Genomic DNA, 25,726 nt, shown 5'->3' with positions numbered 1-25,726 from the left:
TGGATATCAATTAACCTGAAAAGTGTTGCCTCAGAAATTTAAAGAGAGCTCTCACTTGTTTGGACAAAACCTAGCCAAGGACTTAGCAAAATTCAAAGACAGATGTGTGGTTCTTTTCCAATATGTAGACGACATCCCCCTCTGTGCTACTGTTAAACCCCGATGCAAAGAAAAGACCATCAACTTCAATTTTAAACAAATTAAAGCAAGTTTGTATTGTCATGTAAACAAAGAAAGCTGATCAGCGGCTGACTCCCCTAACAGAGGCTAGAGACCAGCAGCCCCAGTTCCCCAAGGAAGAGATTTTATAGCTCAAAAAATTTGCAAAAGGGGGGGTGTCTTCAGAACTTACAGCTAATAGGATTTTTGACAAGAATATTAAAAAAGCAGATAGTACGTTGATGATCTAAATGGCTCAACATTTCAAGTTAGGGAGTAAATTCAGATCCCAACACCAGAATTTGTGAGATGCCATTGGGGTTTCAGAGAGGGTTGTTATCTGGTCAGGGAAAGCCAGAATTTATGAGGTGCCACTAAGGTTTCAGAGAGGTTGTTATCTGTTTGGGGAAAGCCAGGAATGAATGAGTTCAAGGCATGGAAAGGCATTCCAAGCAAGTTTAAAACATCAAAATATGGCCAAGCCAAATAGAAATCCTAATATTTTACAGAAAACAGATATGAACCTTATATAACTTTTGACAAGATTCCTCCCGATCTTAAGAGGGAATTACTCTGGGTTTATCATTCCCCTCTTGTCTTATATGTGTCCCTTTCAAATCTTTGATAGGGAGCAATCAGTAATGTCAATCATATAGCTAATACTGTCGATGTTATATAATAGAATTAAGTTGTAGCCCAATAAACCAGAGTATATAATTAATAATGCATGGGACAATAACTAATATGAGAAGGATACAAATTATAGAAACTGAAAGAGAAGTTAATCATGGAAACCAATTTCCCAAGCCTGACCAAGACTTATCCATTTGAATTTTGTTGATCTCCTGTCTTATTTCATCTATCTGTTGTTGGATAACATTAGAATAATCTGTAACGTTAAAACAGCACATGCTTGGGAATTGTTGACAGCCCAAAATGATGCCTTGATAAAGGGAAGTTGATAGCTGCTCTATTTTGTAATACTGAGGTTCAGAGTTCTTTCATCTCTTGATTAATTTCTGCCAAGACTTGTGCAGTAAGGTTAGCTGTTTTGCTAAAACTACAGACTAATTTTGTTTTGTTTTTGTTTTTGTGGTTTTTTTATTAGTTACACATGACAGTACAATGATCTTGAAATATCATACATTTGAATCAAATGGGGTATAATTTCTCATTTTTCTGAGTGTACAGATTGCAGAATCACATTGGTTATACAGTCATGTATATACTACAGCACAACTAGTGTCTATTTTATTCTGATGCCCTTCCAATCCCCCTTCCCCTCCCTTACCCTCCCATCACTTCTCTCTACCCAATCTAATGTGATACACTTCTTTTTTCCCCCTCACATCATCATACATGTATTCTGTATAATGATGAGGGACTCCTTCCATCTTCCATGCAATTCCCCTTCTCCCTCCCGTTCCCTCCCACCTATCTTTCCTATTTAGTGGTAATCTTCTCCTCATGCTCTTCCTCCATCTCCCATTTTGAGACACCCCTTATATCAGAGAAGACATTAAGCATTGTTTTTTAGGGATTGGCTAACTTCACTTAGCATAATCTGCTTTAGCAGATTGGCTAACTTTTTAGCAGATTGGCTAACTTCACTTAGCATAATCTGCTCTAATGCCATCCATTTCCCTGTAAATGCCATGATCTTGTTATTTTTTAGTGCTGACTAATATTCCATCACATGGGGGTCAGACCCCAAATTCCTTAAGACACCTATAGCACAGAGTTAAAACCAAGAATCAAAAAATGGGACGAATTCAAACTAAAAAGTTTTTTTCTCAGCAAGAGAAATAATATGCAAGGTGAATAGGGAGCCTACATCCTGGGAACAAATTTTTACCCCTCAAACATCAGATAGAGCTCTAATCTCTAGAGTATACAAAGAACTCAAAAAGGTAAACAACAACAAAAAAATAACCCAATCAACAAGTGGGCCAAGGAGCTGCACAGACACTTCTCAGACTAATTTTGTAATTTCTCTTTGTATTCCTACCACTAGACCCAGGACTGGCAAAAAGAAAGCTACTGCAATTGCGACATCTAGTGGGTGCAAGAGGATTAAATTGCCATTGCAATTGGAAGGTAAACTTCAGGTAGTTTGATGGGGAGATGCCAGAGATGGCAGTAAAGGAAATATCCATCCAACAGAGAAGATACCAGAAAAATTTGTAGGCAAAGCCTGGAAAGTTGTCTTATTACAGAGGAAATCCATTCTGTAGGAAGTCGTTTGCCATTGGGTATGGAGATATTTTGTTCAATACAACAATTTGGTGTGGGTCAGGGAAGGGTGCAATCTCTGCATAAACAATGTTTTTGGATAATCACTGAAGCTGGCAAGACTCACTCTGCATGGAACACAGACCAATCTTTCTGTGTAGCCCTATCACCAGTAACTTTAAAGTGATCATTATATTTTACAGATAGGCCCATAAGATTATCAGCTAAAAATTGATGGACTGAGCTTCCTTCTTGTATGCAGAAAGAAATTTTCTTCATAGTATCAACAGCCAATTGTGATCAAAAGTTTTGATTATTTATGGAATTTAGGGTTCTCATGGAAACATCCACCTTTAAAGTAGCACTTAAATAGCCAGTGTCTACCAGGGTCCCATTTTTGACCTTCAAGAAGGAATATTGTCCTGAATCTTGAGGGTGAGCTGAGAATTTGTAGATTCCAAAATTTATATTATCCCGTCGAGACTGGCCTGTAAGATGTTTCCATGGTCACTTCCTGAATACCTGACTGAAATTTTCTTGGTTTTCTTTATACCATTTTATAGGGCCAATTATTGGACCTTGATAGGAGTAAGTATAATTTAATACTAGCGGGGATCCTGCAATGGCAAGTCCTACTTGGGCTACAGATGAGGTGCAAGGTATGTGGAGGCTAGCATATCTAAAACCCAAGGAAACACAAATCTTCCATCAAGTGAAAATTATTACATAATGCTTACAGTAACAAGGAAAAACAATAAGAAGTTAGTAACAAAATATTAAGTCTTGGAAATTTTAATTTTAATGGGTTCATGCTTAGTCACTTTCCAACTTTGACCACTAGATTCTCCTCCAGTGGGTTCTGCAGGTGCCTTTTTTTTTTTTTTTTTGTACCAGGGATTGAACTCAGGGACACTCGACCACTGAGCCACATCCCCAGCCCTATTTTGAGGTTTCTTTAGAGACAAGGTCTCACTGAGTTCCTTAGTGCCTCACAGGTGCTGAGGCTGGCTTTGAACTCACAATTCTCCTGTCTCAGCCTCCAAAGCCACTGGGATTACAGATGTGCACCACCTCGGCCAGATTTGCAGGTGCCTTCTTAAGCTGTGAATGATGGATCCATGCAGGAATACCAGCAACTTTGAAGGCAGTAGGAGTGCAGAGAATCATGATGTAAGGGCTCTTCCACCTGGGTTCCAGGTATCAACATAGTGTCGCTGGGTTGGAATGAATGATCAGATAATCTGTGTCCAATGGGCTGAGGACCCTAGACCTAAGGAAAGATCTTATCTATGATTAGTTGTAACCCTTTGAGTGCCTTTGAGATTGGAATATCTCCCAACAGATCTTGGTGTATTCCACAGGCAGTGGCCACCCATAAATTATTTCATAAAGGGAAATTTCTCCCAATAAGGAGTGCAACGGGTGCTCAAAAGGACAAAAGGTAGAAGATCAACCCAGTTACCATCAGTCTCAAGGATAATTTAGTCAGTGTTTCCTTTAGTGAGCTATTCATTCTTTCTACCTTTCCTGAGCTTAGAGGATGGTACATACAACATAATTTCCAATTTATATTAAGGAGCTTTGAAATCAATTGAGATAATTTGGCTATGAGGTCCAGGCTATTGTCAGACTCCAAAGTTAGAGGGAGGCCAAATCTAGGAACAGTTATTAGTTTTTTAACCACTATTTGCGCTGTTTCCATCTGAGTTGAAAAAGGTTCTATCCAGTCTGAGACAATTTCAACAAAGACCAACAAGTATTTATATCCATATAGTCCCAGTTTAATTTCAATAAAGTCAAATTCACCAGGTATAGTACCTTGACTCCTGTTTCCTTGTGGAAAATGGTTCTTTTTAGCATTTACTTGTGCACATGTCATGCAACAGTTTGAGATATCTTAAAGCATCTCTCAATGTCCTGGAAGCCAAACATAGGATGAGATTAGCTCTGATGTCTTCTTGAGGGATAAATGCATCATTTGATGAAGATCAGTTAACCATTTTCTCCCTAACAGCTTAGATATGCAAATTTTTCCATCTGGGCAAGTTCATCAGCCATGACAGTTTTGTTGGGCCCCCACTGAGAAGTATAACCTTATCTCTTCTGTAGTGTATGATGGAGTCTCCTCCTCAATTTTAACTGGGAGTTTTGTATGATTTGAGAGTTCTAGGATAGTTTGGTATCTTGACTTCCAAAGAGTTATTTCCCTGGCTGTTTGATTGGCCAAGTTGTTACCCTGGGTCTGAGGACTATCGTCTTTGCAGTGTCCAGGCCAGTGGATAATTCCCAATTTATCTGATAGCCTCCAGCAATTGAAAGATTTACTGTTTATTTTTGATAGTCTTATGATATTAAGTTAAAAGTCTTTGTTTATATATCTCTCCATGCACATATGCTGTAGCAAAAGCATAGTGGCTGTCTGTGTAAATGTTCATTCTGCCCATCTCAGTGCCTGTGTTATGGCAATGATTTCTGCTTTGGGGGGCTGATGAGCCCCTGGGCAAAGCCTGTTCCCAAATAACTTCTTTTTGACCCATAACTACTGCTGCCCCCGCATATCTACTGCCATCAGTGTAAAGGTCTGCATCTCTGACGGTGAGAGGAACGTCAGTCAGGTCTAGTCAAGTACCTTGGATGACATCCAGTTTCTCTGAGCAGCCATAAATTGGCTTTTCTGGGTTGTTCTCCAGCAGCAGGGTAGCAGGATTGATTTCCAGGGAATTATTGAAGGTTAATCTGTCCTTGTCTAGGAGGAGAGCCTGATATTGACTGAGACAGGCATTAGACATCCAATGATTTGTGGCATCCCTCAATAAGGTTTCCACTACATGCAGGGCAGTCACAGTTAGAGCCTGCCCCAGGGTAATTTTGTCTGTTTCCTTTACCAGGATTGCAGTAGTCACTATGGCTCATAAACAAGGGAGCCATCCCCACGCTACTGGATCCAGGCTTTTTAAAATGTAGACAATTGGTCTTTCCCATGGCCCTAAATTTTGAGTAAGAACTCCCTTTGCCATGCCCTTTTTCTCATGAACATAAACATGAAAGGGCTTAGAAATAAAAGGGAGGGTTAGAGGAGGGGCCTGAAACAGAGCCCTTTTTTAAATTTTTAAAGGCTAATTCATTTTCCTCAGTCCAAGCTAAAGATAAATTGCCTCCCACAGTTGTAGTATATAAAGGCTTGGCAATTTCAGCAAATCCAGGTATCCAAAGATGGCAGTATCCAACTGCCCCTAGGAACTTCCTAACCTACCTTTTAGTAGTTGGGATTGGGATCTTCGCTATGGCTTCTATAAAGGGTTGGGACAGCAGCCTTTTCATATGCCAAATAAGTAACTCAAGGAGAACATATTTGTGCTTTCTTCTTGGAGACTCGGTACCCCAATTGAGCCAAGGTTCTCAGCAAGCCCCAGGTGGCCCTTAAACAGTTATTTTTGTCCCTTGATACTAGCAAAAGATCATCCACATATTGGAGCAATGTTATCTCAGGGTACTCACTGCAGAAGAGGCTCAAATCTTTGTTGAGTGCTTCATCAAAGATGGTGGGGGAGTTCTTAAATCTCTAAGGTAGATGAGTCCAGATTATTTGTCCTGATATCCCCTGCTCCAGGTCATTCCATTCAAATGCAAAGATGGGATGACTCAGTTTTGACAAAGGGATAAAGAAAAATGCATCTTTCAAATCTATTATCATGTAGACAGTATGTTCCAGTGGCAAAAGATTGAGCAATGTTTAGGAGTTTGGGATGGTTGGGTGTATGGTTTCTACCCATTTGTTCACTTCCCTTAGTCCTATATTGGTCTGTAATCATGAGTCCCAGGCTTTGGGACAGGCAACAAAATGGGATTCCAAGCTGACTGACATCTAATTAGTATTCCCTCCTCTAGGAGATTCTGATATGGGGTTTGGTTCCTTCTCTAGCTTCAGAGCTGATGGGATATTGTCTAACCCAAATGGGCATGGTCCCAGATGTATTATGACTGGTGACGCATGCTTAGCTAACCCAGGAGGATTATCCTCAGCCCAAACTGTAGGAATTTCTTGAGTTATTAATTTTTTCCATTTTCCTTTGGAAGCTTGGATTGGATTTTGAGAAAGCAGATATTCCTCACTTAATGGGCAGGTTATAGTTAAGGCTCTTGTAGGACTCCTCAATTGTAGTGTAGGCATCTCCTCTGAAAATGATATAGTTGCCTGAAGTTTGTTTAGAAGGTCCCACCCCAGCAATGGGAAAGGGCATTCAGGGATAAAAATGAAAGAGTGAGTCACAGTGCCTTGTTCTACATTAACACTCAGGTCTGTGGTCCAATTTCTCCTGTTGCCCCTTGTACTTCCATAATTTTGTTAGTGAGGGGTCCTAGGGGCTTCTGTAACACTGAATATGAAGCCCCTGTATCCATTACATGTAAAGGAATGGTGGAAAAGCTCTGTAAACTCAACAAGCCAAAACAACCGTTTACCTGTCTGAGATTTTATTAGCAGGACCTTAGAGGTCAGTCGCAAAAGAGAAGGGGGGGAGAGAGAGAGAGAGAGAGAGAGAGAGAGAGAGAGAGAGAGAGAGAGAGAATAGAGAAGAGAGGGAGAGAGAGAGGAAGAGAGGGGGAGAGTAAGAGAGGTAAAGTAAGAGAGAGAGGGAGAGTAAGAGAGTAAGAGAGCGAGCGTGAACAGGGTGTTGATATTTATGGGCTTAACACAGGATGAGGAGGAGCAACGCAAATTAGCTGTTACTTCTTCATTGGCCAAGAGTTCATGCCACTTCAGGGATGGAGGTGCACCATTCAATGTTCACACCATTCACAGGGATTAGAGATGACGGTTCGCATGCCATTCAGTGCGTCATAGACCTGAGCTCCCAGAAAAGAAGCACTTCGGGCGCCATCTTTCCAACACTCCTGAGCTCCTGGAAGAGAAGCACTCTGGGCGCCATCTATACCAACATTCCTCCTTTTTTTTGCTTTCGTTTGGGGGTGTCGTACTAGATCTTGTTACTTCCTGCTGAGTAGGGGCATTGTTTACAGGGAGAGAGGGAGGTCAGTTGGTTGGAGAAGGAGGGCCAGGAGGCCCCATATCCATGCGCTGAGGGCATCAATCTCCTCCGGGGAGAAGTCCATGAATGTGCCCTGTGGCTATGAAAAGAAACAGCATTAATTTCTGGCATGTCATCCAGTCTGTAGGGCTGGTAGAAAAAAGGCCTATGCCCAGGAGAAGGCAGATTAGAACATATAAAGCTGAAAACCAAGGGCTTATTTCTTTGGAATGGTGGGGTAGAGATGGCCCTTCGGTGGAGTTGTCATTTGGTATCTTCATCTTTCAGCACTTGGTGGAGGTTTCTTGGGATGAGTGGACGTGAGTGTCATCCGGCTTGTTGGCAAGTAGCTGGTAATCCCTGAGGAGGAACTGATTAAAAGTTTGGTTAGAGATTTTGTTAATGTCCTTGAAGGAATTTTATGCAATGAAGGAAGGCACAAAATTAAAAGACCCCAACTAGAGGTCCCAGTATTGGGAGAATCCAGCGGCTGACGGGGTTTGTGAAGAGGTCCCAATAGGATTGTTGTGCCAATTGCTGCTTTCTTTTTTCTAGTTGTTCCTGTAGCTGTTTAATCTTATCTTTCACTATCCCTGAGTGATTAACATAAAAACAACATTCTTCCTGAAAGAACAGGCAGAGGCCTCCTTTCTCCGCTGTGAGAATATCTAAGCCTCAGCGGTTTTGTAGGACTACTGCTGCTAGGGAACCTAATTGATTTTGAAGGGTAAGTATGGACTCAGTCACCTGTTGGAGGTCATCTATGAATAATTTGGACAATTGATCATAGTATGTGAGGGAGGTAACCAAACCCGCTGTACCCATTGCCAAACCTGCTGTAATTCCTAAAGTAGCAAGGAGAGGTCTGAATTGGATTTCCCGTTTGGGTCTTATGTGTGTCATGAGGGGGACTGGTATTTCTGTATCTCCTGGAATTATGTCTACATAGGGAAATAATAGAACAAGAGTACATGTGCCTGCCCAGTAAGGGGGCAGACAGTGGTATACAGTCATCCCACATAAGAGTGATGCTTCGGAGACTGGTGGGCAGTGGGCCTTACTACCTTTTGGTAGAGAGGTTTTTTTGGTTGGCATTGTTTCCCAGATAAGTCTCCTACTGGTATGTTTTCTGATGACTGAAAACATAATGGAGCAGCCTGGTAGAGAGGGACCCCTGAGAGTTTGGCTGTGGTGTCTTGGGTTGAAGAGGCCTCCTTGAGCCCAACCTGAGAACTATTTATCAGGTATGCTATTAGTTTTGGGGATTCAGTTCTATCCTGCAAACACAGCCAACATCCCTGTACATAGTTTGTATTATTAGTAGCCTTTAACAGATTGAGAGAGATATTGACAAGTTTAAGAGAGAGAAGAGGTTCTTTAACTGTTTTTGCCTTAATCAAATCAGGCAGCCAACTGGGTATATCAATCACCTCTTCCAGCAATTCTTCCTATTGAATGTCCAGCCACTTGGACATGGTGTGGGAGGAGCCAGGCCTGGGTTTTTCCCAATGGCCACCAAGTATCTATTGTTATTGTGCTCACAGGCCTAGGGATCACTGTGGTAACAGTGCTTTGGAGGGGTTTCATTAAAGAATTTAAAATTCTTCCTAGGATGAGTTTGGCTAGAGTTTGTGGGACAGGATGGTACAGGGTTTAACCTTCCCTGCACTACACTTTGAAAGAGAGTTAGCAGGTATAAAGTCAGTAGACATAAGTCTAAAAAGGGTGTGGGTTGTACTGTGTTGCAGTGTGTTCCTAGAATCCATTGGGAGGCCCATTCTTATGAATGTTCTCCTGAATGGGATGGAGGGTGGTGCATGACTGTGAAAAACGGAGCTTGAGAGGGTTATATGGGGATATCTCACAGGTAAATCTGGGCGATTGTGGGAGTTGGGCAAGGTTGGGAGCTGTGGTGGGATTGTCCTCTGGAGGGCTTGCTGCTGGTTTTAAGATAGAAATATGAATCCAGGGGGTTAGTTTCTTTCCTTCCTGTTGGAGTTTTGCAGCATTGTGTGTACACAGGACTACCTATAATGGTACTTCCAATTTGGGGGTTGGGGGGATCTTTCCCCTGGGGAAAAAAAGTAGACCCATTCTTCTGGTTTGAGTGGAAAGGAGGCAGCTGAGTTCCCTGGATCTGGAAGCAACAAATCTTGTTGCTTCCATAGCTCAGAGCATATAAGGAAGAGAAGGGAAAGAGCATATTGGTAGGGGAGGGGCCAAGGCTCTGGAGAGATTCCCAGGGGGATAAGGGGATGACCATACATTATCTCAAAGGGGGGGGGGCAAGGGATGGCTTTTGATAAAGCCCTCAGGCATAGTAGGGCAAGAGAGAGGAGTTTAACCCAGTCTAAATGAGTCTCTAAAGATAGTTTTGTTATGATGTCTTTCATTGTGTGGTTGGTTCGCTCAACCTTACCTGAGGCTTGGGGGCAATAGGGACAATGAAAGTGCCATGGGATGGACAATGTCTTTGCCACATTCTGGGTTACTTGAGAGACAACTCAGGCCCATTGTCAGATTGGATTGAAGCAGGCATCCCAAACCAAGGGATTACTTCAGTTAGGAGGATGTTAGCAACTGTGGTAGCCCACTTATTTGAAGTGGGAAAGGCCTCTACCCAACCCGAAAATGTGTCTATTAAAACTAGTATGTATTTGAAGTTTTTTACTCTGGGCTGTTGGTAAAGTCAATTTGCCAATCTGCCCTGGGAATATGGCCCCTAGCCTGATGAGAAGGGAAGGTTCACAGTTTTAAAGATGTATTGGAATTCACTCTTTTGTATATCTGGCTGTGATTTGCTGTATCACTTCTTTATCCTGGGGAGTCAGAGTAAAGAAAGAGTGGAGAAAGGCTTTGAGAGTCTGTGGACTGGTGTGGAAAATGGAGTGGAGGTAAGTGAAGAGGGCATGTTTAGGCGGGTCTCAGTTATTGGCTAATGATGGAGAACACATGGCAATGAGAGATCCAGTGGGGTCTGAAAGAGCGGCTGACTTGGCTGCCTGATCTGCTTTTGAATTCCCCTTTGTGATGGGGGAGGAGTCATTTCGGTGTGATCTGCAATGACAACTCCAAGTTTTTTAGAAAGCTGGGAGGCTTGTAGTAGCTGGGTGATGTATGTGGAATTGGTTATAGAGGTACCCTTTGAGTTCAGGAGACCTCTCTCCTTCCAAATTGCTGGATGAGACAAAATAATGTGGAAAACATATTTGGAATTAGTATAAAGTGTAAGATTTTTCCCTGCTGCCAATTCACAGGCTTGTATTTCAGCTACCAGATCAGCCTGTTTGTTGGTGGTATTTGCAGGCAGGGGATTGGCCTCTATTACTTGTGATGGGGACACTATGGCATATCCAGCTTTTCTGATCCCCTCATGCATAAAGGAGCTGCCATCAGTGAACCAGGTGTAATTAGGTTGGTCTAGAGGTCCCTCAGTGATATTATTGGGCATGGGAGGAAGTTTTCTAGAATTTCCCTGCATTTATGTATTGGGGACTCTGTTTGACTTTGAGCCTGAATGGGTAACAAAGTTGCCGGGTTGAGAGGGGTGCAGATTTGGAAGGACACTGAGGAGTTGTAGAGGAAAGAGACCGAGAGAGAGAATTTGACAGGAAGAGAGGGATTGCAGTCCTTTTTATGTTAGCAAGTCCTTGAGGTAATGAGGAGAGGTGACAGTGATTTGGGTTCCAAAGATAAGCTTTTGTGATTCCTTTAATAAAACATAGGAGGCCGCTAGGGCATGCAGACAAGGAGCCCATCCCCGGACAGTTGGATCTAACTGTTTCGAAAGGTATGCCATTGGAGCAAAGGTGGGCCCATACATTTGTCCCAGAACCCCCAAGCCTTTCCCTTTGTTTTCATGAACATAGAGTAAAAGGCCTATTAACATCTGGCAGGTGTAGAGCCATTGCTTGTAAGAGGGCCTTCTGGAGAGTTCTGAAATGTGCTGCAGCTGAAAGTAACAAGGGCTCATGCTTGTAATTTGGTACCTATGCCCTAAAATAGCCTGCCAGACCCAGGAACAAGAGAATCTCCTCTTTAGTTTTTGGTACTGGAAGGCTTTCAATAGGACTTTCCTATCAGTTGTGATAGCTTTTTTCCCTGGGAAAATGTAGAACCCTAAGTAAACAACCTCAGAGAGAGAGATCTGCACCTTTTGCAGAGAAACCCTATATCCTCGGTGAGCAAGAAAATTCAGGAGGGTGGCTGTGTCAGACTTTGAGGTTTCTAAAGAGGGACTACAGAGGAGGAGGTCATCAACATATTATAGAAGGGTTAATTTGGGGCATAGAGGGAAAAAATCCTTAAGATCTCCAGCAAGGACTTGTCCAAAAATATGTGGGCTATCTCAAAACCCCTGGGGCAGGACAGTCCAGGTTAACTGTCGGGAATGTCTAGTTTCTGGATCAGTCCAGGTGAAGGCAAATATGTCTTGGGAAGAGACAGATAGTGGAATCAAAAAGAAGGCATCTTTAAGATCAATAACTGAAAAACAGGTGGAGTTTTCAGAAATGGAGGAAATGACAGTATAAAGTTTGGAATCAGGGGATGTATGGGCCTGGCTGAAGAATTTATTAACTTTAAGTCCTGCACCAAACGGTATGTTCCATTAGGCTTTTTTACTCCTAAAATTGGGGTATTGAATGGAGAGTGTGTTGAATGGAGGAACCCCTTTCTTAGTAAGCTCTGAATGATTGGCTTTAGGCCCTTAAGACTGGCAGTTGGCAGCAAGTATTGGGCCTCATTTGGGAAGTGGTTAGGGTCTTTAAAATGCACTTCCATGGGAGAGCAATTTGCAGAGGACAGGGTTTCAGTGTCCCATATAATTGGATCTACTATTTTACAGGGGCAGGGAAAATGTGTGTTCTGATGGTCACTGGAGTCTCCACACCAGACACAAAGGGGTAAAGTCTCTTCTTCATCAGTAAAGGCCATAATGAAGATATAAGTAGAGGAGGACAATAAGGGTAAGGTTATGGAGGCCTTCAAGATGGATAATATTTTCCTTCCCAGCAAGGGGACCAGACACTGAGGCATAACCAAAAAAAATGGTGTGAAAAGGAGAACTCAAATAAGAAGCAAGTGAGGGGAGTAGTTCTGTGCCCGATGATGGTTTGACCTCCTACCCCAACAATAGGAGATTCAGAGGAATAGGTAGTTCCCCAAAACTCTCTCAGAACCGAGAATGTGGCCCCAGTGTCTACCAAAAAGTTTATGGGACACCCATACACTCGGATAACCACCCTAGGTTCCTGCTTGGTAATTGAATAGGTCAGTACAGAAGGCCCAGGGCCCCATTAATCCTTGGCTTTTAGGCCCAGAAAGTCACTGGTGGGGTGACTGACCTCAGCTTCCCTCCAGAAATTGGGGCAGTCTGATCCCCAGTGGCCAGGATGTCTGCATCTGGGGCATGGTCTGGGTGGTGCCCTGGGGTTAGGGCAAGCTCTAGCCCAATGTCCTTCATTGCCATTACTTAGAGCAGGGCCCAGTGGGTCCTCGTTGGGGGGGTTGTTGTCTACCCCTTTCCAAAGGTTGGAAGCAAGGCCCAGGGGGTCCTCATTGTGAGGGTTGTTGTCTCCCCCTTTCCATAGGTTGGAAGGAGCCCTGTAACACCTGGGCCAACATCTGGCATTTTTGGAATTTTGCTATTTCATTTCTGTTGTGGTAGACCTTGAAGGCCATGGCCAACACCTCGGTCTGAGGAGTCAAGGGTCCCCTCTCCAAATTTTTTAGCTTTGCCCAGATGTCAAGGTAGCTTTGTGAGAAAAAATAGGTCATAAGAAGTTGCCTCCCATCTGGGGATTCAGGGTCCAAATTAGTGTACTGAAGGAGAGCCTTTGTTAGTAAGTCTAGGAGTTTTCATTTTTCTCCTGGATGACTTCCTGGAGTTTATCAAAGTTAATAGCTTTTTGTACTGCTGCCTTTAGGCCAGCTATCAGACAGGTAATAGGGTGGTCCCTACATCCTAGGTCTTGGGGGGGTCATTATAATCCCAATGAGGGTCTTGATCTGGAACCACCTGGGCCCCTAAGGGGTGGTGGGCATCAGTCTCATGAACCTGGTCTGCATAGGCCATAGCCTGGTCCCAGACCCTTCTCCTTTACTGAGGGAGGAGAGTATTGGACAGAATCATATAGAGATCATGAAAGGTGAGTCTATAGGTGTTGAGAGCCAAGACAAGTCAAGATGGTGCCTGGCACTTTGCCAGAAGGAGTGGTTTGAGAAGTAACTCCAGAGAGCCATTAAGATGATGTTAATTAAGTTAAGCTGTGTATAGTTAAGAGAAGTAATGCCAGCAAGCCATTATGATGGAGATTCCTTAATGACTGACTGCTGTGTCTAGATTATGTCAATTAAGTTAAGCTGTGTGTAATCGTTAAGATGATGAGGATTCCTTATTGGTTGACTGCTGTATCTAGTTTATGTCAATTAAGAACAAGCTGTGTATTCAGTTATTTATATATACCCCTACTGTCCTACAATAAAGCAGCTCCCACTCCTGCTGTATCAATCTTCACAAGTTGCTCGTCACTCACCCCCCAGCTATTTTGTGCAGCCAGCTGGGCTGCGGCATATAGGCTTGAGTTAAGTATTGAAACTCTTTAATATAAGAGACCGAGTTTGCAGTGTAAGATCCCAAATTTTTTCTACTTGAGAAAGGTCAAGCATAGAAAGAGGAACGTAAACCCTTAAAATTCCATCCAGCCCGGTGACCCCCCAAGTGGGGGGGCATAACATGTGAAGTTTGAGTCAGGTGATGAGATGTGGTGACTTGTGAGTTAGGTGCTGTATTAGTGCGTGAACAGGTGGCTGAACGGGTGGTGGGTGGACTAAACTGAGGTGGAGGGACCGGGGAAGAAGGAACGGAAATGGGAGGAGTTTGTACAGAAATGTCAGGAGAAAGAGGAGGAGAAGTGTCCAAAGAAGAAGCCACAGATGTACAAGACTGGGAAGTGGGAGGAGATGAAAGTGGGGAAAGTGGGGCTGAGGGCGGGGGAGAGCAGTTCATCAGCCAGATCAAAAGTGGAGGTGGAGAGCAGAGAAGAGGAAGGAGGAGGAGAAGGTGTGGAGGCAGAGGGTGGAGAAGAAGAGGAGGAAGGAGGTTTGAGAGCAAGGAGTAGCTGTCGAGGCTTGCATTGGGTGCAGAGATTTGGATGAGATTGAAGCAAGAAAAAAGCCTCCATATAAGGAATCTCGTTCCACTTCTTTGATCACTCAAAGTAATTAAAAAGATCCTAGAGTAAGTTGGGATCCAGAGACCCATACATGGGCCAAATGTTTTGATTGTCTAAGGGGTATGTAGGCCAGTCCTGGGTACAGAATTTTATGAGCCTTTTTGGTTTAATATCAGGGGCCAGGCTCAGGGTTTTCAAATTATCTAAGAGACACCACAAGGAAGAATCAGCTGGGAGGGATGAGAAATTTTGATCCAAGGGGTGTCCTAGCAGAGCACCCAGGGTCCACCGTGACCCTGATGGGTCTGGGTGGGGTGCATTCCCCCCCTAAAACATCCAGAGGGATTGCCAGACACTCAATGGCCAATTCCCTCATTCTGGTGAGTTCAGGCACTCATGGGATGGGGGAACTCACCAATCTGCAGGCCGGTGGTGGATGTCAGGCAGGTGATCAGACGAGTGGACTATGACAGGAATGGTTGGGCTTGGAGTTTGAGAACGGGATTCTGCCTTGAGCAACGGGGATCCCCGTCCCAGGTTTTGGCACCAATGTAGAGAAATGGTGGAAAAGCTCAACAAAGCCAAAACAATTGTTCACCTGTCCAAGATTTTATTAGCAGGACAACAGTGGCCAGTCGCAGAAGACAAGGGGGTCAAGAGAGAGAGAAGAGAGGAAAGAGAGAGAGAGAGAGGAAGAGAGGGGAGAGAGAAGAAGAGAGGGGGAGAGTAAGAGAGCAAGAGAGAGTAAGAGTAAGATGATAAGAGGAGGAGAGAGAGAGTAAGAGAGCAAGCATGAACAAGGTGTTGATATTTATGGGTTTAATGCAGGATGAGGAGGAGCAAGGCGAGTAGGCTGTTACTTCATTGGCCGAGAGTTCTCGCCACTTCAAGGATTGGAGGTGCGCCATTCAAAGTTCGCGCCATTCACAGGGATTGGAGGTGATGGTTCGCTCGCCATTCAGTGTGTCATGGACCTGAGCTCCCAGAAGAGAAGCACTCAGGGCGTCATCGTTACCAACACTAAGAAATTTACAGGTTGGCCCCAATTGTGAAGGTTATCATTGGTTCTCAGGAGCCTAGTTTGAAAGAGCCATGGTCCCTTATTCTTCTAAAGTTAGAGCTGGTTTTGGCTGAGGGACTCTGGCTTGCAGCCAGGGAACATTTTTCGATTTTGTTGGGGGCATTCATTTTTCCAATGTCCAAATTTCTGGAAATGAGCACATTGATCTATTCGCAGGGATGTCTGTCTTTTTCCTCTGTTGTATGCAGTCTGCATGTGTCTAGGGTTGAAAATTTCAAAAAACTGTAGCACAGCTACTGTGGCTTGATTTACTTTCTTTTTTATTTATTTTTTATTAGTTTTTCAAAACATTACAAAGCTCTTGATATATCATATTTCATACATTTGATTCAAGTGGGTTATGAACTCCCATTTTTACCCCATATACAGATTGCAGAATCACATCACTTACACATCCACATTTTTACATACTGCGATACTAGTGTCTGTTGTATTCTGCTGCCTTTCCTATCCTCTACTATCCCCCCAGGGTTCTAGTTTTCATTGTATAACTCTTTCACCTCTTTTGTTAGGTTGATTCCCAAGTATTTTAAATTTTTTTTTTGAGGATATTGTGAATGGGGTGGTTGTCCTAATTTCCATTTCAGAAGATTTGTCACTGATATACAGGAATGCCTTTGATTTATTTGCATTGATTTTATATCCTGTCACTTTGCTGAATTCATTTATTATCTCTAGTAGTTTCTTTGTAGACCCTTTTGGGTCTTCTAGGTATAGGATCATGTCATCGGCAAATACTGATAATTTAAGTTCTTCTTTTCCTATCTTTATGCCTTTAATTTCTTTCATCTGTCTAGTTGTTCTGGCCAGTACTTGGAGAACCATATTGAATAGAAGTGGTGAGAGAGGGAATCCCTGTCTTGTTCCAGATTTTAGAGGGAATACCTTCAATATTTTTCTCCATTTAGAATGATGCTAGCCTGAGGATTAGCATACATGGCTTTTACAAGGTTGAGGTAAGTTCCTGTTATCCCTAGTTTTTCTAGTGTTTTGAACACAAAGGGATGCTGTACTTTGCCAAATGCTTTTTCTGCATCTATCGAGATGATCATAAGGTTCTTATCTTTAAGTCTATTGATGTGGTGAATAACATTTATTGATTTCCGTATATTGAACCATCCTTGCATCCCAGGGATGAATCCTACTTGATCATGGTGGATGATTTTTTTTTATGTTTTTGTATCCAACTCGCCAGAATTTTATTGAGGATTTTTGCATCTAGGTTCATTAGAGATATTGGTCTGTAGCTTTTTTCTTTGAAGTGTCTTTGTCTGGTTTCGGGATCAGGGTGATGTTGGCCTCATAGAATGAATTTGGAAGAGCTCCCTCTTTTTCTATTTCCTGAAATAACTAAAAAGTATTGGTATTAGTTCTTCTTTAAAGGTTTTGTAAAACTCTGCTGTATACGCATCCGGTCCTGGGCTTTTCTTAGTTGGTAGTCTTTTGATGGCTTTTTCTATTTTCTCCATTGTTATTGGTCTGTTTAAATTGTGTGTATCCTCCTGACTCAATCTGGGCAAATCATGTGACTTAAGAAATTTATCAATGTCTTCACTATCTTCTATTTTATTGGATTATAGTGTTTCAAAATAATTTCTAATTATCTTCTGCATTTCTGTAGTGTCTGTTGTGATATTTCCTTTTTCATCCCGTATGCTAGTAATTTGAGTTCACTCTCCTTCTCTTCATTAGCATGGCTAAGGGTCTGTCAATCTTATTTATTTTATCAAAGAACCAACTTTTAGTTTTGTCAATTTTTTCAATAGTTTCTTTTGTTTCAATTTCGTTGATTTCCGCTCTGATTTTAATTATTTCTTGTCTTCTGCTACATTTGCTGTTGTTTTGTTCTTCCTTTTCTAGGGTTTTGAGATAAAGTGTGAGGTCATTTATTTGTTGGTTTTTTTCTTTTTTGAGGAATGAACTCCAGGAAATGAATTTCCCTCTTAAAACTGCTTTCATTGTGTCCCATAGATTTCGATATGTTGTGTCTGTATTTTCATTTATCTCTAAGAATTTTTTGATTTCCTCCTTTATGTCTTCTGTAACCTATTGATCATTTAGTAACATATTGTTCATTTTCCAGGTGATGCAGGATTTTTCCTTCCTTCTTTTATCATTGATTTCCAGTTTCATTTCATTATGATCAGATAAGATGCATGGTATTATCTCCACATCTTTATATTTACTAAGGGTTGCCCTATGGCATAATATATGGTCTATCTTTGAGAAAGATCCAGGTGCTGCTGAGAAAAATGTATATCCACTTGATGATGGTTGATATATTCTGTATATGTCAGTTAAGTCTAGGTTATTGATTGTGTTATTGAGTTTTATAGTTTCTTTATTCGACTTGTTTGGAGGATCTGTCCAACGGTGAAAAAGGTGTGTTGAAGTCACCCATAATTATTGTGTTGTGGTCTTGATTCTTCAACTTGAGGAGAGTTTGTTTCATGAACGTTGCAGCACCATTGTTTGGTGCATACATATTGATAATTGTTATGTCTTGTTGGTGAATGGTTCCTTTTAACAATATATAGTGTCCTTCTTTATCCCTTTTGATTAACTTAGGTTTGAAGTTGATTTTATTTGATATGAGTATGGCCACTCCTGCTAGCTTCCAAGGACCATGTGAGTGTTATGATTTTTCCCAACCTTTCACCTTCAGCCTGTGTATGTCTTTTCCTATCATATGAATCTCCTGAAGGTAGCATATTTTTGGAACTGTTTTTTTTTTTATCCAAGTTACTAGCCTATGTTGCTTAATTGGTGAGTTTAAGCCATTAACGTTTAGGGTTACTATTGATATACGGTTTGTACTTCCAGTCATGTTTATTTATTTATTTGTTTGTTTATTTGTTTATTTTAATTTGGCTAATTTTTCCTCTTTGATTATTCATTTTCCCCCCTTTACTGAGTTACCTCCCACTGTTGGTTTGGGGTGCTGTTTTTCATTTCCTCTTCTTGTAGTGTTTTGCCCAAAATGCTTTGCAGTGCTGGTTTTCTGGCTGCAAATTCTTTTAACTTTTGTTTATCATGAAATATTTTAATTTCATTGTCAAACCTGAAGCTTAATTTTGCTGGATACAATCTTCTTGGTTGGAAACCATTATTTTTCAGTGTTTGAAATACGCTGTTCCAGGATCTTCTCGCTTTCAACGTCTGTGATGAAAAATCAACCGTTAACCTAATTGGTTTACCCCTGAATGTAATCTGCCTCCTTTCTCTTGTAGCTTTAATATTCTCTCCTTGTTCTGTATGTTGGATGTCTTTATAATAATGTGTATTGGAGTTGGTCTATTACAGTTTTGTATGTTTGGGGTCCTGTAGGCTTTCAGGATTTGGCAGTCCATTCCATCTTTCATGTCTGGGAAATTTCTAAAATTATTTCATTCAACAGATTGCTCATTCCTTTGGTTTGGACCTCTATACCTTCCTCTATCCCAATGACTCTTAAGTTTGGTTTTTTAATGACATCCCATATCTCTTGAATGTTTTTCTCATGGTTTCTTACCAGCCTTTCTGTGCTGACTGTGCTCTTTTCGAGTTGATATACTTTGTCTTCATGATCTGATGTTCTGACTTCTACTTGATTTAGTCTACTTGTAATATTCTCATTTGAGTTTTTGATTTGGTTTATGGTTTCCTGCATTCTAGGATTACTGTTTGATTTTTTAAAAAACTCTATCTCCTGATAGAGTTGATTTTTGCTTCTTGAATCTGTTTATGTAATTCATTTTCAAAGTATTATTTCATTGTTTGGACTTGCTGTCTAATGACTTCTTTAAGATTCCATTCCATCTGAGTCAGGTATGCCTTGAGTTCTTAATCTGTCCATTTTTCTGATGCCTCTAGGTTCTTCTGTAAATTTAAGTTGTCCTGCATTGTTTATAATCCTTTTTTCTCTTGTTTTATCATGGTGTTCACGTTACTTTCCAACTCTGTTTGATTGCTGTGTTTCTGTTTTCTCCTATAAATTTGTTTTGGTTTTGTGTATTTCTGTGGAATCTCCTTTGTGGTGGGATACTATGTCTAGAGATGTTGGGCTTTATTGTAATTTAAAGCAGATTCATTCTTTTCATAAAGGGCTTATGAATTCTGTACGCATTTAGCAATCTGTTGTTTGGTCTTAGGATTTTATGTTTAGGTTGGGTGCTATGATGGTATGAAGGTTATTATGTCTTGGCTACTTTGGAAGATTGCTCTACTGAAGGGGGATATTAACAGGTGAATGATCAGGGTATTTGGTAGTAGCTAGGGACTTAGGAGCACTATAGACAGCCTCGGAACATTCACCTATTTGCATTTAGAAAATTACACATAATGAAAGTCGTAATGCTTGGGATGAAATTTAGGGGGAAGTGGAAGGAAGAAGTTCTTAAAGAGAAAGAGGGAGAGAAAAATAGGTAGAATAAAGGAGAATGGAACTTAACCTGATTAACCTTGTAATGTATACACATATCAAAACATATCAGGGTGTGCCATTAGTGTGTTCAATTTCTATATTTCTATGTATCAATTACAAAATAAGATTTAAAAATATTAAAATATAGTATGATAAAATATATTTCCCTTTCTTAAAGTCTGTTATCAGCCAGTCTGGTTTCTTCTTCTTTTAAAGTTATTCCAGCATCCTCAAAAGACCGTGGCTACAGTAAAACATGTCTTGTCATGGGTAATGATATATATCTATTAGATCTGTTGATAATTTTTTTCTATATTTTAATAAATTACTTTTGCTTCTAAAAAAAGGAGAATGGAAAGAACAATAAAAATTGAAAAGGGAAAAGAAAAAAACAAAAAAAAAGATAAATGCATTCTTAGAGTTCTATTTTCTTCTCTTCCAGTAGGAAGAGCTGTGCCCTCCAAGCCGAGCTTCTGTCTTCTATATGTCGGAAGCAATCCCTGTAAGGAAGCTCCTCTTCCCCTACTGGGCGGCTCTCCAATCCTGTTAACCCAGGGCCCTTTCTCATCTCTGGCCCCTCTCCCCTTTCTCCTGCCAGCCAGCCAGGCCCCACTCACCGGCAGTGTTCTCCATAGATCTAGTTACACTTGCAACCCCTGAGTGCCATGTTCTCCTGAATGACTGAGCACTCTCTCTATTTACCATTCACCCAGACCCCAAGGTTGTGGAGCCAGTGATCTGGGAACTGTCAGCTTATTTTGCCTGGTCTCCTTCAGTGGCCACACCCCTGGGAGCTGGAGGCGAAGGCCTTGGCTGTGGCCGCTGGTGGTAGGGGGAATTGGAGGTCAGGAGTCCCCTCTGCTTCCCTTGTCCCCTAAAGTCACACCCAAGGAGCTCTGGGGAGAGATTTTTGAGGTTTCCCAGCTGTATGTATCTTGGGGGGGATAGGAGTCACACACTTGTTGAAGCCAATTTCGCTGGGAAGGGATCCAGTCCCCAGAACTCTGGTGACTTCAGCTCTCTGCTAAGGTGGGCTCCAGACTCCGGGCTGGGGTGTCCAATGGGAGGGGTGGGACTGGCCTGTCTCTGGTCTGTCCCGGTCTCAGTCTCAGTTCTCCGTCTGCTGTTTCATGGAGGCTTGGTTAGCAACCACTTCAAAGGGTCCATCTCTTCGTTTCTCTATGCTGCTCATGGTCTCTGGCCATGCTGAAACACCTCCATCTGCGAGCGGTCACCAGACAGTGGTGACCCACACCTCTGCGCACAGGGTGCCCAAGATTCACCTGTACCAGGGCAAGCTGTCACCTCCAATAATCCCAAACTCCTCACCTAGGTTTCACTTCAGCAAAATTTTGCTGGAAGTTTCTCAGCAGGCAGAATCCAAACGTTCTGATGTTTCTCTCTGTCTGCATGGCTGAGGAGGTAATGGAAGCGCTGCCTCCCTGCCGGCCACCATGTTGAGTTCCCCCTGATTTACTTTTTTTATCATTAGATCATCTAGGCTATCTTTATTTTCAAGCAACTTTTGGGCTATCTCTAATAATTCTGACCTGCTTTTCCCTGAAAAACCATCTATCTTTTTTAATCTTTTTACACATGTCTGGGGCTGACTGAATTACAAAGTCCAGGTTAATTGCCTTAAGGTTTGTCAGGTCATCAGGGTCTATAGGAGTATAGAGAGGGTATACCTCCAGGAGCTGTTCAAGAAATGTTGAAGGCAATTCATCTGGGCTTTGCTTTACATCTGCTACTTTAGAAAGATTGGTGGGCTTATGAGCTGCCCTCTTAAGACTCTCTAATAGAGCCTGGTGGTACTCACTGAGTGTTCTCCTACCTTCAGCTGTTCCATAGTCCAAGTTTGGTCTCTTATTAGGTAAAGCAAGGTCAAACACTTCTGTTTTCAGGTCACTTGTAAGACAGCTTATTCCAGGCAGTGCTTTGGCTGCTTCTGCCAGGATTCACTGCCATTCCTCCATAGTGAAGAGGGTATGGAGAACCTATTGGCAGTCCTCCCAGGTGGAGAGGTGATTAAAGAAGATAGAATCAACCAGGAAACTCAAGGAACTAGGATCCACACTAAATGAGGGATTCTGGTTTCTCCTGTTGTAAAGATCCATCATGGAAAATGGAACCTACATATAGCAACCTTCTGGAACCTATTAGAGAGGAAGGACAGGGGCTGGAGTCACCTCTACTTCTGGGATAGAAACAGAAATGGAGCCTGCAGTTTATCTGGGGGAAGGAATTGAGTTGGGTCTTCCATAAGAGTGATGCTGTTGGGTATAGGGAGGGGAAAGAACAGAGGCTGGCTTCTTTAGGAAAGCTGGAGCAGGCAGAGTGTGGTGGAATGGAGTGATTCTAGAAGTGTCTGAAGAGAGAGAGAGAGAGGAGGTGGTGTAGTTAGTGGAGCAGCTTTGACTGCACCTGCAGCAGGAAGACAAAGAGGAGCTGAAGTGTATGGGGGAGGAAGCAGTCCTCCTGAGAACCCTGTATGACAGAGTTCATGGTTGAGAGCCCCAGGGGAGTTTTTCTGGTCACAATCAGGGTTTGCCCTCCCTGTTCATTCTGGACCATACAAACCTTTATCCATGAGGGTGCACTAGTTGTCACTTTTGCAGGATATAATATATCCTACTTGATCTGGGTGGCCAGAATTGCCAAGAGTGACATTAGTTATAGTGCTTGCCACCTGGGGCCATTCTGCCTCACATAAAATTTGGAGGTGGTTCTTGGAGATGGGATAATCATAATATTGCTTATTGAAAGGGGATAAAATTTATCAAAGTTCCTTAAAACATAGCTCAAAGGGTATTTTCCTATGGGTGTTCTTTCCTATGGGGGTAAGACAGGCTTACTTGTCTTATTACCCATTCTGGTATTTAATTGTCTTAAGTTTCTACAAGAGAAGATACATACAAAAAGACAGGAAAAAAACATAGAGAACACAGAACAAAACACAAGAGAATAAGAACCAGACCCCCAAACCCAGGAAGGAGTGCAACGTCTTGCTACTGCTCTGGACAGGAATGTGTATGTGCCTCATCAGGCACCTCTCTGTACTTCCAGAGGAATTGCTTACCAAACCAGTATCAGAGGACAGAGAAACACTTCACTACTGACCCAGAAAGGAGTGTGTATGTGCCTCACCAGACACCTTTCTGCCCTCAGAATAGATCTCTCTTAACCCAATATCAGATGTTGTAAGAGTGCCACTTTACCTATGGAGGCCTCTGCCACCAAAAGCTTACTAATTGTTTTAATGCAGCAGTTCACTCCAGCAATCCAATAAACTGAGGACACACCCCAGGGACTTGGATTGTCTCAAGGTGTGCAAACCCTGGGGCCACACTACAGCTCGGAGTCCCAGAATGAAGCTTCAGAATTCTGTGGTCTGATCTCACTGTGGCCTCAAAATGATAAACCCTGATGCAAAGAAAAGACCACCAAGTCCAATTTTAAATCAAATTAAAGCAAGCTTGTATTTTCATGTACACAAAGGAAGCTTATCAGCAGCTGACTCCCCTAATGCAGGCTAGAGACCAGCAGCCCCAGCTCCCCAAGAAAGAGATTTTATAGCTTAAAAAGTTGGAAAAGGGGGGGGTGTCTTGAGAACTTACAGCTAAGAGGATTTTGACAAGCATAATACAAAAGCAGATAGTAGGTTAATGATCTAAATGGCTCAACATTTCAAATTAGGAAGTAAATTCAGATACCAACACCAGAATTTATGAGATACCACTGAGGTTTCAGGGAGAATTGGTATCTGATCAGGAAAAGCCAGGCATGGGTGAGGTCAAGGCATGGGCAGGCAAGTTTAAAACATCAAAGAAAGTTTAAAATATCAAAATATGGCCAGGCCAAAGAGAAATTCTAATATTTTACAGAAAACAGACATAATCCTTTTATAACTTTTGATGAGATGGTTTCTAATCTTAAGAGGGGGTTAGGCTGGGTTTATCACCACCACCCAGGAGGAATGTCAAAGGCCACTACAGAGCTCCTAAACTTCTTAGCTGAAAGAGGTTTTAAGATCTCAAAAAGGAAAACTCAATTATGTCAACAACAGGTTCAATACTTAGGATTCAGCTATCTCAAGGAATCTGCAAGCTAGAAATGAGAGACCATAGGAAAATGCCCTCTTCTCCAAACAGTAAGGCAACTTAGAGGCTTCATAGTGATAATTGGATACTGCAAGCTTTGGATTCCTGGGTATGGAGAATTAGCTAAGCTTCTTTACATCCTCCTTAAGGAAATGCTACACCAAAAAACAACAACCATGATATGGGAACTATATTATAATAAAGCCTTTAAGGCATTAAAAGGGACCTTACTTCAAACCCTGCCATCAACCTACATATGGAGCAAAAATTTAACCTGTTTGTCACAGAGAAAAAAGGAATAGTCACAAGAGTGGTCACACAAAAGAATGGACCAGCTCAATAGTCAGTAGCATATCTCAGTAAGGAGCTTGACAAAGTATCTTGGGGCTGACCCCACTGGTGTTGAGTGATGGCAGCAGTTTCCCTGCTACTCCCTGAGGCAATAAAAAACACCCTGGAAAGATACCTCATTACCTATATGAATAATCTCTCGGGGATTTTAAATACAAAAGGGGGGGTTGGCTCCCAGTTAGTTGCCTTCTAAAATACCAGGCTTTACTTCTATAAAGACCCATAATTCAAATAAGAACTTGTTCTAATTTAAACCCAGCCACTTTCCTCCCAGAAGCACTAGAGGGAAATCCGGAACATGACTGACAACAAGTCCTAGCTGTAAGCTACTTGGCCAGAGGAGACCTTCAGAGACTTCCCCTATCTAATGTGGACCTCATCTTGTTCACAGATGGGAGTTACTTTATGTATCAAGGAGAATACAAGGCTGGATATGCCTTGGTGACCTTACAAGACACTTTAGAGGCACAATCTTGGACCCCAGGTATAAGAGCATAGCTTGCAGAATTGATAGCTCTAATGAGAGCCACTCGAGCTAGAAAACAATAGAGTTAATATTTACACAGACTCTAAATACACCTATCTAATCCTGCATGTACATGCAGCAGTTTGGAAAGAGAGGATTTCAAACAAGTGGAACTTCCATTAAAAACTATAAACAGATCTTCAAACTATTAGAAACTGTTCATTTACTGTTGAGAGCCACAGCCAAAGGGGCCCCAGCAAACTTCCAGCTGCCAGCAAGCTTCAGACTGCCCCAGCAACATCTAGCTGATTGGCTCCTCTGCGGTGATGTTCATTGGGCTGTTTCCCTGCCCTTCAGACTGCCAGCTGATGATTGGCTCACAGCTGCCCCAGCAACATCTAGCTGATTGGCTCCTCCACGGAGCTGCTCATTGGGTGACTTCTTTGGCTCTGCCCACGCAACCCAGCCAATCGGCCTCAAGAGGAGGAGGATTGTGGGAGGTTGAGAAGCTGGTGTGGGGGAGAGAGGCTTGTGGAAGCCGGTGGTGGCAGTTGGGCTCTGAGGGTTTTTCCCTGGAGCTGTTTTGTTTGGCGTTTGTAGTTCTAAAAATAAAGTTAGTTTCTTTTTGACAAGTGGCTCCTGATTTGTGCCAAGCCAGACTTCGGCATTTGGTGGCTCGCACGGGGAGCAACTGAGGGTAAGTAAACTGCTCGCCCCTGAGGGCAGGGCGAGA

The sequence above is a fragment of the Ictidomys tridecemlineatus genome, chromosome 10 (assembly GCF_052094955.1).
Source record: "Ictidomys tridecemlineatus isolate mIctTri1 chromosome 10, mIctTri1.hap1, whole genome shotgun sequence".
NCBI lineage: Eukaryota > Metazoa > Chordata > Mammalia > Rodentia > Sciuridae > Ictidomys > Ictidomys tridecemlineatus.
Note: the sequence above shows the minus strand (reverse complement) of the source record.